The following is an 18,628-nucleotide window of genomic DNA, read 5'->3' on the forward strand; positions in this document are numbered from 1 at the left end:
ATTCCTTCTTTTTGAAGGCTGTCAGGCACTTAGAGCAGCGGAACAAAGGCCACCCTCTGGGAAGAATGGTCCACCCAGGTACATGTCCTCCGTGGGAAAGAGCATCCAAGATCTCCATCTGGTGGCCACACTGTAGAACACACGCCTTGGGCAATTTGATGACCAGATAGGTGGGCAGTTGCCCTGAGGCTGTTTATGAGACCAGAACCTCAGGCTGGGACCCCTCATGCAGGACGCTTGGTGATGCTGCTGGTGGGGGCTGCTTGGGACCCCTTGTCTGGGACACATCCCTCCGGCCGGACTTTGACGCCCATTCAGAGACTGCTCTGCCAGGCTTGCTGCCCCAGATCCAGGACAGGTTACTCCAGGGTTTCTCAACATCAGCACTATTGACGTTTGGAGCCAGATAATTTTCTGTCATGAGAGACTGTCCTGCACATTAGAGGAAGTTTAGTAGCATCCCTGGCTTCTACCCACTAGACGCCAGTAGGAACCCCTCCCAGTTCCCAGTTATAACAACCAAAGATGTCTCCAAGATGTTGTCAAATGTCCTCTGGGGGGCTGGGGAGGAATTGCCCCTGGTTGAAAACCACTGGACTATTCAGCCAGGGAACTGTTCACTTAATAAACTTTCTGGTTCTTAGCAAAACGGCAAGAAGAGGAGGGACGGTGCCCAAGTTGGCTCAGCAGGAGGCCCCGGGACCCACATCGTGTGGGGTCCTGGAAGCAGGTGTTAAATCAGCCCCCGGTCCTAGTCCTCCAGAACAGCCCTCCACAAGCTTCACCCATGGGGCCCCTCCTTGCCCATACACATGTAGGGCTATTTTGAGACTGGCCTGTTTTAAGTCTCAGTGGAAAACAAAACCTGTTCAGGACAGGTCTGGGTGATTCCATCTCAGAATCCTCAGATTCAGGAGGGCCTGTAATCATAAGAACAGCTACTGTTTATTTCCATCATGAAATAAGAACCAAGCCCCACGCTCAGTATTTTCCTGCCTTTGTTCCTCACTCAACTCTGCGAGGGGGGTGCCATTTTACAGATGAGAAATGGGGTTGCAGTGGTCAAGGAACTTGTCCAGGGCCTTGGAGCTCGTACTTGGTAGAGCTGAATTTTGAACTTGGGTTCCACACAGCCTTCTACCGACCCCTGCTGTCTCCACGAACTCACTTCTCAGATGCCCTTTAGAACTTGTCATCAGTAGCTCATGGTGTAGGCGCTGATTAAATTCTCCTTTTACTCTGCCTTGGGTATGCTAATTTTGTTTCTCTGAACAAGCTGGAGACACCTCAAGGAAGAAGATCATGCCTTTCGCTTCTCTTGTGCTGTTTTCAGAGCCAGCACAGTGCTTGGCACAGAGGTCTCTAAAGCACCTAACAGGTTCACCAAGCCAGCCTCCTTCCATGCAGAGTGGGGTCTCTCAAAATTATGATTGCCCTGCCTGAAAGTCCCCAGAATCCCACAGACCTAGCTGGCCCCTCTTTCCTTGGAACCATACCTAATGAAGAGATCCTTTTCATCTCCACCTACATCTCCCTCCGGTGGCAATCTAATTAGGTTCTTTCTACAATTAACTATTCGTAATCAAAGAAGAACAAAGCCCGTGTGTCATTCTCAAACTTCATCCATTAAACAACAATGTCCAATTTTGAAATCCCTCTGCAGACAAGGAGGCATGGTATATGTGTGGGATAAGAATTCTCCAGATATGCTAACCTAAATTTAATTACGCAAGGAGAACAGAGGTTTAACTTCATTCTTCCTGGAACTGCTGTAATTAAAACTCAATTAGGGACCATGCTGGCCAACACCGTTATCCGAGTGTCACTCTATTGAAAGGACAAACAGCTCGGCAACGTTCATACAGACGCTGGCCTGAAGCCTTTGCAAGGAAAGGGGCCATTTGGCCCATCCTCTGTCTTTCAACAGTCTTCTGAAAACACCATTTGTTCAATTGTTTTCTCTTCATTTATAAATTTTTAAAATTGTTCTATCCAGGTCAAAGGAGGAAATGGCCATTCCGATGTCTTGTCTTATAATCATCTGTCAAGTGTTTATGACTGGCTGGGTGCTTCACATACAGTATCTTATTTAATCTCTACTTCAACTGTAGGAAGTAGATATCGTCCTTATTTTATTTATTTTTAAGGTTTTTTTTGATGTGGATCATTTTTAAAGTCTTTTATTGAATTTGTTACAATCTTCTTCTGTTGTTGTTTATGTTTTGGTTTTTTGGCCATGAGGCATGTGGGATCTTAGCTCCCCGACCAGGGATCGAACCCGCACCCCCTGCATTGGAAGGCGAAGTCTTAACCACTGGACCACCAGGGAAGTCCCAATATCATCCTTATTTAAAGACAAGGAAATCAAGGTTCAGAGAAGTTACAGAAACTGCCAGTCACACCAATGTGAAATGGTGGGGTCAGGATTTAACCCACCAGCCCATCTCCAGAGTCTGTGCTCATTATGTTACATGGGTGTTTTGAAATAGTTTCCCAAATATTTGATATTTAAATTAGAAGTATTCTTACTCTGTTTTTGATTGTAAAACAAACAAAAACGGGATTCTTAACTCTTCCTGCATGCATTGTGCTAGCAAGTAGGAAAATGTGTTGGGAGATTCCATGTTGGCCTTGTGCTGGGGTTGGAGAGTGATTGGCTTGTTGGGTCATTCATTCATTCATTCATCTGAGTGGCACGAGGCTCACCTGACTGGAGAAGGTGCTGTTCCCGGGAAACCCACTCTTTCCGAATCTGGGCCACAGTGCTATGAAGCCAGACGGCCAGGGCCACTACAGTTATCAGAATTTCCAGGAACTCAGCATTCACAAAGGGTTTTGTCAAATGTGAATTTGTATATCAGTGCCCCCGTTCACTATGTCCCTTTCTAAACCCCTGTCAGGAATCTGGGTGATTTTATCGTGGTTTGGAATCAATCGTAAGGAAACTGCGGTGTTTCCATCCTGGCTATGATGGGGCAGATCATGCACTGTTGTCAGAGAAACACATCCCAGATGCAGTCCATGTCTTTGGTGGGGCTGTCTGCACAGACCACCCATGTCAATGGACATTTCTTGTGACTCTTTCTTGGGAGTACCACCAAGAGTGCATGTCAGGCCAGGCACCGTGCCCAGGGCCACCACTTCCAGTAGGGAAGTCATGTCCTTCCCAGGGAGGAACCCTTGCAGGGGATGAGTTGGCCTGAGATCCATCTTACCCTCTACACCAGCCAAAGAAAGGGCACCTTTCTAATTTGCCCAAAGGCACAGATGGGATAGCGGTGGTGTAATCCTGTTGGTTTCAAAGTGTCCAGTCCCACAGCCCACTGGACATGCTGCCCCTAGTTCTTCCCGCATAGAAAACAGAGTGAATTTGAAATCTCTGGAGGCAAGCCTCTGGACCCACTACAGAACAGGAGCAGAAATTATGAGGACCTGGAGGAAGGGCACCACTCCTAACCTTCTCCTTTTTCTGGGGATTCAAGGCCTCTCCACTCATACCTTCTCTGTCTATGTATTTTGTTCTACCACGCTTCTGGAGTCTGCTTCTCCATAGACAACGAGATTATGTGAAACAAAGTTCTCAAGGAATCAAGGTTTCAGAATGAGGACAGGAAGAGCTTGGTGTTGAGATGATCACTTCTTCCAGTAACAGAAAATCATGGTCAGGAACTTCAAAAGGCTCCAGATGCAGAAAAGGGAACCCTCCTACACTGCTGGTGGGAATGTAAATTGGTACAGTCACCACAGTATGGAGGGTCCTTAAAAAACTAAAAATAGAGTTACCATATGATCCAGCAATCCCACTCCTGGGCATATATCCAGAAAAGATGAAAACTCTAATTTGAAAAGAAACACGCACTGCAGTGTTCAGAGCAGCACTATTTACAATAGCCAAGACATGGAAGCAACCTAAGTGTCCATCGACAGAGAAATGGATAAAGAAGATGTGGTACATATATACAATGGAATATTACTTAGCCATAAAAAAGAGTGAAATAACGCCATTTGTAGCAACATGGATGGACCTAGAGATTATCATACTAAGTGAAGTAAGTCAGACAAAGACAAATATCATATGACATCACTTATATGTGGAATCTAAAAAAATGAAACCAGTGAACTTATTTACAAAACAGGAATAGATTCACAGACACAGAAAACAAACTTATGATTACCAAAAGGGAAAGGGTGGGGGGAGATAAATTAAGAGCTTGGAATTAGCAGATACAAGCTATTATATATAAAATAGATAACCAACAAGGACCTACTGTATAGCATGGGGAACTATATTCAGTATCTTGTAATAACCTATAATGGAAAAGAATCTGAAAAAAATATGTATCTTATATATATATATTATATAAATGGATATATATTATATATATAATAAATCAACTATACTTCAATAAAAAAAAGTCTCCAGGTACATCTGAGCTGTCAGAGAAAGGTGAAGCACAAGGAGGTGGGTTACCCAAGGAGGGATGAAACCAGCACCTGCGTCCCATCCTCAGCCTCCCCCAATATCCTGATCCATTGAATGGGTCACTGCCCATACAGGAAGAGCCATTAGAGGCCCCAAGCTCATTTGGAGGATGAGTTGATGGCAGAGCTGGGAATGGCACCCTGGGCTGCTCCTTCTCTCCAGACATGGGCATCTGCCTCCTGCCCTCCTAAGTGAAGGGAATGTTTTTTCTTTAGGATTAGCTTGGCTGGGTTTCCTGCCAAAATATCTGCAGTAGGAATGTTGTTGAAAACTCAGCAGGGACTAACCCGGGTTGGGACTCTTAGGGGGTTTTTCTGCACAAACGGAGCAGCAATGCATTGGAGAAAGGCAGAAGGATAGGGCTAATGAGCTGGGGGGTTCCATGTCAGTCTCATGGTAGGTTGGAGGGTGAGTGGTTTATAGGATCATTCGTTCATCCACTCATTCATTGAATGACTATGTACTTCCAAAAGGTACTTGAGACAGCTTAAAATATATCTGATATTGAAGGGTAAACAAAAGAGAACACAGTACAACTCCTTTAGAAAACTGTCTGGAAGTTTCTAACAAATGTAAACATATGCCTATACTTTGACTCAGCTATTTCACTCCTAAGTCTTTACCCAAAAGAAATAAGCTTATACACCCACAAAATATTTAACAAAGAATATTTGTAGCATCTTTATCCATGATAGCCCCCCAAATGGAAATGTCCAGGTTTCTATCAGAGGAAAATGAACAAACAAGCTACAATATATTCATACAATAAATTTCTACTCAGTAAAAAAAGGGAACAAATTTGGGGTAGATACAACAACATGGATGAACTTCACAGAAATTATTATTTCACTTAGCAGAGAAAGAAGCCAGATATAAAAGTGTGTGTAGTTATGAGTCCACTTACATGAGGGTTAAGAAGCAGCAAAACTCTTCCATGGTAACAGCTGTCAGAAGAGCAGTTGCCTCGATGTGGTTAGAGGGAGCAGGAAAGAGATTCAGTGACAGCTCAAGGGAAATTTGGGGGATGATGGAGAGGTAGTACATCTTTTTTTTTTTTTTTAACTGAAGTATAGTTGACTTTCAATGTCGTGTTAGTTTCTGGTGTACAGCAAAGTGATTCAGTTATACATACGTATATACTCTTTTTCAGATCCTTTTCCATTACAGGTTATTACAAGATGTTGAATATAGTTCCCTGTGCTATACAGTAGGTCCTTGCTGGTTGTCTATTTTATATATAGTAGTTCGTATCTGCTAATTCCTAACTCCTAATTTATCCTCCTCAACCCTTTCCCCTTTGGTAACCATAAGTTTGTTTTCTGGGTCTGTGAGTCTGTTTCTGTTTTGTAAATAAGTTCACTGGTATCATTTTTTTAGATTCCACACATAAGTGATATCATATGATATTTGTCTTTCTCTGTCTGGCTTACTTCACTCAGTATGATAATCTCTAGGTCCATCCATGTTGCTACAAATGGCGTTATTTCATTCTTTTTTATGGCTGAGTAATATTCCATTGTATATGTGTATCACATCTTCTTTATCCATTCTTCTGTCAGTGGACACTTAGGTTGCTTCCATGTCTTGGCTATTATAAATAGTGCTGCTCTGAACATTGGAGTGTGTGTATCTTTTCGAATTAGAGTTTTCATCTTTTCTGGATATATGCCCAGGAGTGGGATTGCTGGATCATATGGTAACTCTATTTTTAGTTTTTTAAGGAACCTCCATACTATTTTCCATAGTGGCTGCAAGGTTGTACATCTTGGTTTTGGGGTGAGTTACACAATGTGTATATTTGTCTAAACTCATCTAACTGCACACTTAAGATGCGTGCATTTCACTATACATACAATATACCTAGAACAAAGCAGAGCAAACTACAACAAAAACTTCCACAGGCTGCTTTAAGAATAGACAAACAAACAAACAAACATCAGAGAGGCAGTCTAGAGACAGATGGGCTGCATTCAAACCGTGACCCAGCTCCTAACCAGAGTGGGACTTCAGTCACACGTAGTGGATGATAAACTGTCAATGCTGTTTAAAAGAAATAGTAACCATTCAGGAAACTGACCCTTTACTTGGAGGCCATAAATGGTCTCCCAGATGGGGCTCACAAACCTCTGAGGGTAATGCGTATTTGTGTCGGCAGCGGCTTCATAGCTTTCAATCAGACCCTAAGATAACTGCTCCTAGATCCCAGGACGAGGTGATTCCTACAAATGAACAACAAAGGTAGACATGGAGCCTCCTGACGTTCTACCCCCGGAAGTGAACCACTAAATCCAGGTCGCCTTTAAGGGGAGGGGATTACTCACAGCGTGCCTCTCAGGGACGCCTCCCACAGGTGGGAAGGAGTATCAAACACGGCTTCTTGCGATTTAACTGAAAGCAAGGCCAAGGTTTGAGCTTTCCCAGCCTTGCAAGAGCAATGATGCTCGTCTGTGTGGACCACTGAACCAGGGGTGTAAGGGGTAGGGAGCAGTGCTGGGTCGTGGGAAATGGAGATGAGAGAAATCCTCAAGCTGGGGCTTCCCTGGTGGTGCAGTGATTAAGAATCCACCTGCCAATGCAGGGGGGACACGGGTTCGAGCCCTGGTCCGGGAAGATCCCACGTGCCGCAGAGCAACTAAGCCCGTGCGCCACAACTACTGAGCCTGTGCTCTAGAGCCCACACGCCACAACTACTGAGCCCGTGCGCCACAACTACTGAAGCCCGCATGCCTAGAGCCCATGCTCTGCAACAAGAGAAGCCACTGCAATGAGAAGCCCGCGCGCCGCAACAAAGAGTGGCCCCCGCTCGCCGCAACTAGAGAAAGCCCGCGTGCAGCAGGGAAGACCCAACGCAGCCAAAGATAATAAATAAATAAAATAAATAAATTTATACAAAAAATAAAGAAATGCATAATAAAAGACCCTTCACAATCTGGTTCCAATTTCCCTTTAAAAAAAATCCTTAAGCTTGTAAAGAAGCTGTGATTCGGAATTTCAGGAAGAGGGAAGAGGGTTTGAAAGCAGAACGAACCATGCAGTGGGAACTCAATCCCAGGAAAGGGGGAATCTCCTCTTCTTCTTCCCCCGCCTTCCACCCACCTTCCCCTCCTCCTCCAGCCTCTCCCCAGACTTGCCTCCTGGCTCCTTGCCCTTGGAGAAAGCTGTTGGAGTCTCTCCTCCAGGCCCCTGCAGTTGTTTCTACTCAGAAAAGAAAGAACGGCAGTGGAGCGTGGTGACCCAGCCCCATTGTGAGTGGAAGACAGATGGGTTGCTCTCGGGCAGCAGCGCAGGACAGAAATGACTCAGAGTTTGGAGGCCGGCTGACTGGGGAGAGCTTCAGAAAGCCTCTCGATTTCTGTGTGCCTGAATTTATCGTCTATAAGTAGGGATAAAAATCTCTTCTTCACGTGGTATCATAAAGTCTGGACTAGAGAGGGCCTGGCACTTAGTAGGGCTCTGCACACAGTAGGTACCACATTAAAGCTCCCACAGCTACAACTGACCCGTGGGGAGCTTCTGACCTCTTTCTATTCTGTCACCTGATGAGTTCACTGAGTGCCACTTGGGTTAATTAATAAGTTCAGCTAATAAGCCTGAGCTCCTCTCGAAGGCCAGGTGCTGTGCTAGGACACAGTGGGGGTCAAATGGCTGTGGCCCTGTCCTTCTGGGGCCCACAAACACCTCTGGAGCCATTGGAGTCTGATGGGTCACAGCAGCCTCTGCTTCCATCCGGGAGAGACTCTGCCCTCCCCCTTCCCTTCTCAGCCTGCTTGACTTGCTGGGGAGGGGGAGCGGCCCTCAGGTGTTGGCAGGTACCTGTGAGTTCTGGCTGAGAGCACCTCTGATGGAGGTGCCAGAGATAATCCCGGTGATTCATTATTGCTGGGTGTTAACAGCTGCCTTGGCGTCTTCCCAGACTCTGCTTGAGGCTCGGAGCCACAGTACACCCTGTGACCCAGTGTGGAAAGCTGCCACACACACGTGGGCTGGGAAAGCAGGCACAGTGCCAGGGGCTCCTGCGTGGGGAGCTCGTCCCAGGCACAGCTTCGAGTGCTGGCAAGAATCTGGCCTGAGATGGAGCCGATGCAGCCGGCCACAGGCCATCCAGAAGCTGATGGCAATGGTGTCTGAGGACCAGCTGGTCCGGGAGACCAGTGCGGGGAAGGGGTTGGTAGGAGGCTGGGGGCGGGTACAGGTCTCTAGTCTTGACACACCTCCACCCATCCTGAACAGCAACAATATCAACTCTGATTCTTTTCTTTTTTTTTTTTAAGTATTTTCCCACTACTGATTTTTTTTTTAAATAAATTTATTTATTTATTTTTGGCTGCATTGGGTCCTTATTGCTGCGCGTGGGCCCTCTCCGGTTGCCGCAAGCGGGGGACACCCCTCACTGCTGTGCATGGGCTTCTCATTGCCGCGGCCTCTCCTGCCGCGGAGCACGGGCTCTAGGCACGCGGGCTTCATTAGTTGCGGCCCGTGGGCTCCAGAGCGCAGGCCCAGCAGTTGTGGCACACGGGCCCAGCTGCTCCGCGGCATGCGGGATCTTCCCGGACCAGGGCTCGAACCCGTGTCCACTGCACTGGCAGGTGGACTCTCAACCACTGCGCCACCAGGGAAGCCCCTCAACTCTGATTCTTGAATAAGGCCCACAATCCCTTATCCAAAACTCTGGGAGCCAGGTGCATTTGGAAATTCAGAATTTGAAAGGTTTTAGGAAAGTAATATGGTATAAATACTGTGTGGTATCTGATATCCCTGAGGGGTCTGGGACAGCACCCTATAATCAAACACACAAAATGGATGAATATTCAAACCAAGCCAGAGAAATAAAGACTATAAATTGTTTCATGTTCATTTAGGAAGAGTTTGACCGCCAAACGAGTTGTGCGAAATCATGGTTTACTGAGCCATTTGGATTTATGATCATAAAGAAGGAATCGTCAAAAAGCGCTAGTTACAAAAACAGTTAAAACAATAATAATATCGTCACATATCTACAATTGTTTTCTTGATCTTACTCAAGTGGGAAGAAAGCACCTCTAGAAAACTGCGTTTATATAAAAGGCAGTTTAGGTGAAAAACAGCATTCTGCCGGGTCAAGGCCCAGGCCCCCATTCCTATACCTAGTCCCCCCAACATAGAAATTCTGGAGCTGCCCCTGCAGGAGTGATTGCCCAGGAGAAGGCCTGCATGAGGAGGTGCCTGGAAGGACTTCTTAGAGTACCTGCTCCCAAAGGTGGGCAAGGACCTTCCCCAGCCCTGGCGGAGACCCTGCTGGGGCTGAGGGCCAGCCTAACACTTCTGCTTAAAATAGAGAAAGAAGAAATCTCTCCCTTCTTCCCCCAGGGCTGTCAGGGCTGCTCCTACTTGGTTTAGGGTGTTTCCAGGTGTGTGTGCTCGTGAGATGGGTGGGGACATGGCCTTGGACACAGGCTTGATGGGCAAACTGCAGGTCGCTCTGTCAGCGTTAAGTCCTTTCTTTTATTTCTGACCTTGAATAAGGGAACCCAGGGGAGAGGCAGAGCCCAAGCTCTGGCCAGAGCCTCAAAGGGTAGACAGTGTCCTGGAGGCCTCAGCACTGGCCACCTGTCACAGGGAGACACCAGGGCAGGCGAGAGTGTTACAGGCGTGTCTCAATTGCCTGGGGACTGGTCCCAGAGACTGAATTTTTAATCGTGTTACCCGAGAGCATTTGCACATCAAAGTTTAGGAACTTGTGACACAAGAGAAGGGATATCTCTCTCTGAGAAGCAGGTTGTTGAGAATGGAGAGGTCCAGCCTCCTCCACCCAGCATGGAGGGGGAAGATCAGGGCTTTCTCAGAGGGAACTGAGACTTAATGAACATATACTATGCTCACACAGTTACTGTATTGTGTCATTCAAACAACCCTTTGAATAAGGTGCTATTGTTCGCATTACATATTTGCTCTCAGGGTGGAGTGAGCCAGGGGTGGAGTTGGGATTCCAACGCTGGTCTGAGTCTGCAGGCTTGGTGTCCCCTGTTGTCGTCTGTAATATAGTAACCACAGGAGTGGTGTGGAGTGTCCACAGTGCTTGCACCGTAACTGAGAGAACAGAGAGCTTATGATACAACCGAAAAAACCCTAGGAACTTGATCCTCCCTTAGCTTTACCTCCTGTTTTTAAAAGTCAATCCAAGGACTGTTAATCCAAGGCATGCTGCCAAGCATTTGTAGATGATTTACAATTTACAGAACCCTTCTCCATATTGCATCTTGTTTTGATACTCTCGACAAAGAGGCAATGTTTGTAGAGGAGGACTTTATGTCTCTATATTATGAGTTTGGAACAAAGGCTCACTGAGAAATGTGCCTTCCATGGCCAGAAGGCAGACGGCAAGGACTCGAGCACCAGCTTCCTTTATGATACGTGTGCTGCCCCATCAGCCCCCCTCATTCTACTCCAAACTTTATTTCCAGTCCTCCTGAGCCAGTTCAGGCTGGCTTTACTGCTTTGGGTTCCTAGAACCTAAAGATTTATAGCCATAAATAATTGTGCTCTAAGAGTTAATTTCAGGAAATTGACATGAAAGGGACCCTCTAGCATAAGAACAACGTTTCTCGACTCCAGGGACAAGGAAACACCCACCGGGGGACTATGTCTTCATCAAACCAACCTCACCTCCACTATCTTAAAATTAAAAAAGCCTTAATAGGGAAAAATTAGGTTATGAGAAATCCAGAATTCAGGTGCTTTCCCATATGTTTATATCTGTTTACTAGTTGATGAGTTCATTTGAGAACTTAATGGTTAACCTTTTTTTCAGTTGAACCTCCCTGCCGCCAACTATCAAGGGGCACAAATATTGATTTAAATACATGCATTGGGACAGCTTCTCACTCATCAGGTGGAGGCAAGCCGCACCTGGGGACAGGGTAAATTTTTGTGATCCTCTTCACACACTATGGCAGTCTTTTATCCATATATAATCTAAAACAAAATTTTCATGAAGCAATCCTTACCCTTATTTATGGATGAACTCTTAGTTTTTTTATTCTATCTTTTCTTTGTTTTTAATGTTGGACGTGTCCCACTACATTGATTTCATAGCTCACTAATGGGGGTTAAGATCTGCAGTTTCAAAAATACTGGCCTATGAGTTCTTACCCACTCTCTTGTGTCCAGTCATCACCTATATATGAGATTAGTCTCTACTTTCAGTTTTGATCTTTCCCCTGAGCTACAGACCCTAATCCCCAACTGTCTACTGAGTTTCTTCACTAAGAGGAACTCAAAGTGAATGTAACCCAAGCAGAACTTAACACCTCTTCCTCCTTTCCTCCCAGTGTCCCTCCCTAGAGTTCCCCATGTTCTGAGGGGATCACTCTTGATCCAGATGGCCAAGCCAGACACGTGGTTGGTGTCCCTCTTCCCCTCCTCACTGCCCATACCCAATCAATCATCGAGTCCTTTCTAAATATCTCTTGGATCCGCCTACTTCTTTCCAACACCGCCGTCTCCCAGACATCAGGCCATCATAGTCTCTGAACTGATCCAACAGTCTCTAACTGGTCTTCTTACTTTCTAAAATGGTCCCCTCCAATCCACCCCATTCACACTGGAGAGAAGTGCTTCTAAAATGTGAAAGCTGATCAGTTCACTCTTTAGCATGAAAGCTTACAATAATCTCCTGGAACTTGTGGTAACATGGTTTCCTTTGCCTGGAACCCTCTTCCATCTGCCACCAACCCCACATCTTTCTCTGCTCAGCCCCTACTCATCTTTCAGGTCTCAACTAAGATATCACTCACTATGGGAGCTCTGACCCCCATCTAGACAGCAAATTCAGGTCAAATCTGACCTCGGCATCTTTGTGTGTGGTCCTTTAGCACCTTACCCTCTCCTATCCCAGCACTTACTGCCCTGTACTGTCTGTCTAGTTCTTCATCGCAGCACGAATGCCCAGCCCAATGCCTGCAACAAATATTTGCTGAATGAAAAAATGAATACATCATAAAACATTTTTCTACTGCATCGTTTTAAAGGAGGGGGGTCTTGTATATTACTACATGAGTGTACAGTAATGTATTCAACTATTTGTCAAGCATTTAGGTAGTTATGTTTTATTCTGACTATATATATTATTACAGTGAGCAGCTTTGCACACAGTTCTCAACACGCAATCTTAATTGTTTTCTTGAGCTAAAATTCCTAAAAATTGAATTGCTAGGCCAAAATGTATGCATGTTTTAACAGGTTTTGATTTATATTGCTAGATTGCCCTACAGGAAGTCTGGGTTAATTTGCACTATTACCAACAGTATAAAAGAGTGCTCATTTTCCCTCATTCTTAGCAACAATGAGTTTCAGTCTTTTGTAAACTTTACCCAAGTTTTAAGGCAGAAAATAATAAATCCTTATTGTTTCATATGGGATATTAGCATTAACTGTTCCGTAAAATCTTTTCATGTATTATTCATCATATGAGGGTTTACAGAGGTACACAAGATAATAGCTGTTGTTTAGAGAGTGTCTACTTTAGGCACTGTCATATAGAGAAGAAGATTGTTTGTTGAGAACTTACTGCATGCAGATACTGTTAAAAGTTCTATTTACACGACTCGTCACCAAATCCTCACAAAACCCTACAAGTTGTGTAGTATTACATCTATTTTACAGAAAATCTAACTGAAATAATTACATATTATAAATTAATATTTTAAATGATTATAAATGTGAGAATAATTGTTATGCAATTACTATGTGCCAGTTATTAAGGTTTAGTGCTTTCAAAGTTCCATTTAATTCTCACAACAACCCTGTCATATAGATATGAATTTTTGACAAAGATGCTAAGGTAATTCAATGGGAAAAAGATAGACTTTTCAACAAACGTGCCGGACCAACTGGAATTTCATATGCAAAAAAGTATTCCTTGACCCTTATCTGATACTATACACCAGATTTAACTTGTAACGAATCATAGACCTAAAATGTAATAGCTAAAACTTTAAAAGTTATAGAAAAAAATATAGGAATAAACTTGATCTTGGATTATACAAGAATTTCTTAGATAAGACACAAAAATACATAAACTATTTAAAAAAAAAGATAAATATAATGGACTTGACCAAAATTTAAAAATTGTGCTCTTCAAAAGACACTGTTAAGAAAATAAAAAGACAAGTGACAGCCTGGGAGAAAACATTCCCAAGATACATATCTGATAAAAGACATACCCTGAAAATATAAAGAATTCTTACAATTTAATGAGAATACAACCCAATTTTTTAAAAAGTAAAAGATTTTAACAGTCCTTAATCAAAGAAGATATTTAAGTGGCCAATAGGTATAAAACAAGATAAATAAAAACAAATGAGATACAATTACATATTTCTACAATTGGCTAAAATTAAAAAGATTGACAGTACCAAGTGTAGGTAAGGATATGGAGGAACTTGAACTCTCATACACTGCTGGTGGGAGAACAAAATGGTAAAACCACTTTGAAAAGCAGTTTGGCAATTTCTTATAAAGTTAGATATATACTTACCATGTAAGTCAATAATCCTACTTTTTGGTATTTACCCCCCAAAATGAAAACACATTTCTGTGCAAAGAACTGTAGAAAATAATGATAGCAACTTTATTAAAAAGACCTCCCCAAATGGAAAAAAAATCCTGAAAGTCCATCAACAGATAAATGGAAAAATAAAATGCAGTATATCCCAATAAAAAGGATTGAACTATGACATATGCAATAACACAAATGAACCTCAAAGTAATTATGTTGAGTGAAAGGGACGAGGCACGAAGGACTATAGAAACTATAGCTTCACTTATATGAAATTCTAGAAAAGGCAAAACTATAGTGACAGAAATCAAGTGAGCGGTTGCCAGGGGCTGGGGATGGGGAAAGGTGACTGCAAAGGGACACAAGGAGACTATTTGGAATAATAGGACTGTTTCATATCTTGATGACTGTGGCGGTTACACAACCATATATGTTTGTCAAAACTCATTATAATGTACAATTAAAATTGGTGGATTTGATTGTATGTAAATTGTATACTGCAAATTCTATCATAAAGGTGATTTTAGAAAGAAAGGAAGGAAGGAAGGAATAGAGAGAAAGAAAGAAAGAAAATTCAATACCTATCATAATTCAGAAATTGGACTATTGGACTTCTGGGATTAGACCAATTTAAAGGTGTACACGTGCACTAAAAGTCATGTTCAATGATGTTCACAGCAGTTTTACTCACAGTAGCCCCAAACGGAAACAACCAAAATGTCCACCAATAGTAAAATGACTCGTGACATATCAGACAATGGGTTTTCACACAGTAGTTGAAAAAAGCAAACAACGGTGACGTGATATCCCGATGAATTTCACAGAGGTAACATTAAGCTAAAGAAGCCTTATGCAGGGACCTCCCTGGTGGCACACTGGATAAGACTCCGTGATCCCAATGCAGGAGGCCCAGGTTCGATCCCTGGTCAGGGAACTAGATCCCACGTGCATGCTGCAACTAAGAGTTAGCATGCCACAACTAAGGAGCCCACATGCTACAACTAAGGAGCTGGTGAGCTGCAACTAAGGAGCCTGCCTGCCACAACTGAGACCTGGTGCAACCAAATAAATAAATAAATAAATAAAGCCATATGCAAAAAATACATGTGATAGAATTCCATTTATAGGAATTTCAGAAACAGGCAAAACTAATCTATGGTGATTGAAGTCAGAATAGCAGCCACCTGTGGGGGACACGACTGAGGGGCACAGGGAGCCTCTGGGGCCAGGAAATGTTGAAGAGGTGGATCTGAGCGGTGGTTGCACAGTGTATACATGTGTAAAAGTTTAGTTAGCTGGACACTCCAGATTTGTAAACTTACTGAATTTAAGTTATACCTCAGTGGAAAAACAATGTTTTAAAGGATATACCTAAAGAATACTATGTGCCTATTCATTTCAGTTCCTGGATTTTAGACTTGGGAGATGTACAGACAAGCTCGGTTGGGTTTTTTATCTGCTCTTTATGAAAACAAGGAAATCGGTAGTATATACGGTGGCCACGCTGAGTCGCCCTATGAGTGAAAACTTGTTTGAGAACTGTCTTGATGGTTTGGAAAACTACTATAGGGCAATCACATGTGTTCACATAGACTGTGCTAATTATAACTATTTCTTATCTGTTCATCGGATCAGATTTCCCAACCACTCCCTCCAGGGCACCTGGAGCCTTGAGAAGACCTAATTGCCATCTCCCTGTCTGAGGACCTATTAAAAATTGCTTTAAGCAAACGCTTGAGATGCAGGAGGAGTGGCAGTGGTTCATCGTGCAAGACTCAGAGGGTCAGGGCCCCTTCTGCTGCTGTAATTTGCTCTGGGTTCCCTGGTGGGTGTGTAAGCTTGCTATGGTCGGGAGATCTCTTTGCTCTCCTTCTATCCAAGAAAGTCCTTGTTGAAGGTGGGTGAGCTCTGAGTCCCAGCTCCCCTACAGCCTGGACGGGAAGGGAAACTCAGAGCTCACAGGACTAATCTCAGTCTCACTGGATAGGCCCGGGGGCTGGGACAAGCATGTTATGTGCTCTACCTAATTTAATTCCCTCAGTGACCTCCTCTGGGAGAAATAGAAAGTATCCCTCCTTAGAGATGAGACAACAGTGACTCAGCAACCTTAAGTGACTTGCCCAAGGTCACAGAGCTGGAAAAAGGCAGAGGTGGGAATTGAACTCAAATGTTCTGACATGTGGTCCTCACACCAAGGGTGTGACCCACCCAGATCCCAAGCCAGTCCCTTTCCCCAACCTTCTTCCCTACATGCACAGCCTCAAATCCTCCCAAACAGATCCTGTGCTGGAATAAAACCCAGAACGACTCATAGATGTATCATGGAACAAGCAAGGCATGGAGACCCTCCCTTTGACACATCCCAGCTGTGGGGGACTGAGCCCTCCCCTCTCCTGGGAAGTGCTAACATGTTTGTCTTGGCGGCTGGTCAGCAGATCGTGGGACTCTCAGAGTCATGCCTGAGGTGTCCAGGAGAGAGACCTCGCTGAAACAAAGTCATGGTACAGCCTAGCTGCTTAGAGCAAGGACTTCTGGGTAAAGATGGTGGCCCTTCCACTAACTAGCTGTGTAACCTGGGGAAGGTCACTTAATGTCTTTGAATGTCAGTTTCCTCATCCCAAACAAAGATATTAGGAGACACATCATATGTTCATACATAGGAAGACTCAGCATTTTGAACATGTCAGTTCTCCCCAAACCAGTCTATGGATTCAATGCAATCCCAATAAGTTCTCAGAACTAATAAAATTAGTATTTTTTTCATAAAACTTGACAATAAAGAATACATGGCAGCCCCGAGGGCTAAAAAATAGTCAAGACATTGCTGAAAAAGAGTAGGTTGGGGGTAATTTGATATCAGGATTTATCATGATGTTATAGAAGTTATATGACAAATGACACAAAGTAGATTCCAGCATTAGATGTACAATGTGGACATGACATGACACGGTGACATTGCAGACCGCAGGGAAGGAGGCACTGGGGCTGGGACTACTGGTTGTCCAAAGAGAAAAAAATAAAATTGAATCCTTTCCTCCACCATATATTCTGGACTTTGTGTAAATTCCAGGGGTACTGAAGGACTTATAGGTGAAAGGCAAGACTTCCAAAGTTTCAAAGAAAATAGAGGGAGTATCTTTCTGACTTTGAGTACAAGAGGATTTCTTCAACAAGAGAGAAGAGAAAGCACTAATTATAAAAAGGAAAGATTAATAAACCTGACTACATTAAAATTAAGAATTCTGTTCATCAAAAGATACTGAAAAGAAAATGAAATGGCAAGCCATATCCTGGGAGTAGATATTTGGAACATCTATAACTGACAAAAGATTAGTATCTGGAATATAGAAAGAGCTCCGGCCAATGCATAAAAGAAAGACAACACAACAGAGATTGAGCAAAAGCTGCCAATAGGCATTTCTCAGAAGAGGGATCACAATAAACAAGCCCACTATAATCAGGGAAACGCAACACAAGAACCCAGTGGAAAACCATTTTAGAAAAAATGCTAAGCTCCGGGCAAGACATGAATTAAAAGGAACTTCTATGTTTATACATTTCTTTTTTTGTTGATTTGATGCAATCTCTTGGGAAAACCATTTGAAGGTTTCCAAAATTGAGCGTTTGGATACTTGTGGCCCAGCAATTCCACTTCTAATTATACATGCTAGAGCAGGGTTGGCAAACCATGGCTCACGGGCTTTTGTCTGTTTGTTTAGTTTTTGCTAAATAAAATTTTATTGGAACTCAGCCACCCTTATCTGTAGGGCCTGTGGCTGCTTTTACCCTAAGACAGCAGACCTGAGTGGCTGTAATAGAGGCCATAAGGCCCACAAAACCTAAAATATTTACTAACTAGCCTTTTACAAAGTTTGCCAACCCTTCTCTAGAGACATTTTTTACAGCCTCATTTTGTTTTCACCTATCACTTTTCCTAACCCACAACATTTTTGATAGACTTTACTTTTCAGGACAGTTTTTAATTTACAGGGAAGTTGAGGAAATGGTACAGAGAGCTCTCACATGCCCCTGGATCTAGTTTCCCCTATTATTATATTAGCATCTTACATTAGTGTGCTACACGTTACATATTCATACATTGTTATGAACTAAAGGGCATATTTATTCACATTTCCTTAGCTTCTATCCATTGTCTTCTTCTTTACCAGGGTCCCTCTCAGGATGCCACATTACATTAACTTGTCATGTCTCCTTAGGCCCCTCTTGGCTGTGATAGTTTCTCAGACTTTCCTTGGTTTTGATCACCATGACAGTTCTGAGGAGTACCGCTCAAATATTTTGTAGGATGTCCCGCTGTAGGATTTATTTGATGTATTATTTCTCATGACTTGACGGGAGTTATGGGCTTTGGGGAGGAAGACCAGAGAGGCAAAGTATCCTTTTACCAAGGGTACATACTAACAAGAATTATCTCTGCTGATAATGACCTTGATCATCTGCCTGAGGCAGTGTTTGGCAGGTTTTGCTAGTAAGGAATTCTTCCCCTCACCCTCTGCCTTTGCATACTGCACTCTTTGCAAGGCAGTCACTGCACAGGCCACACCTATGGGATGGGGATGCATCGTCTTATTCCTTGAGGGTGAAATTAA

Source organism: Balaenoptera physalus (genome assembly GCF_965194825.1).
Source record: "Balaenoptera physalus genome assembly, chromosome: 6".
In the NCBI taxonomy this organism is placed as follows: Eukaryota; Metazoa; Chordata; class Mammalia; order Artiodactyla; family Balaenopteridae; genus Balaenoptera; species Balaenoptera physalus.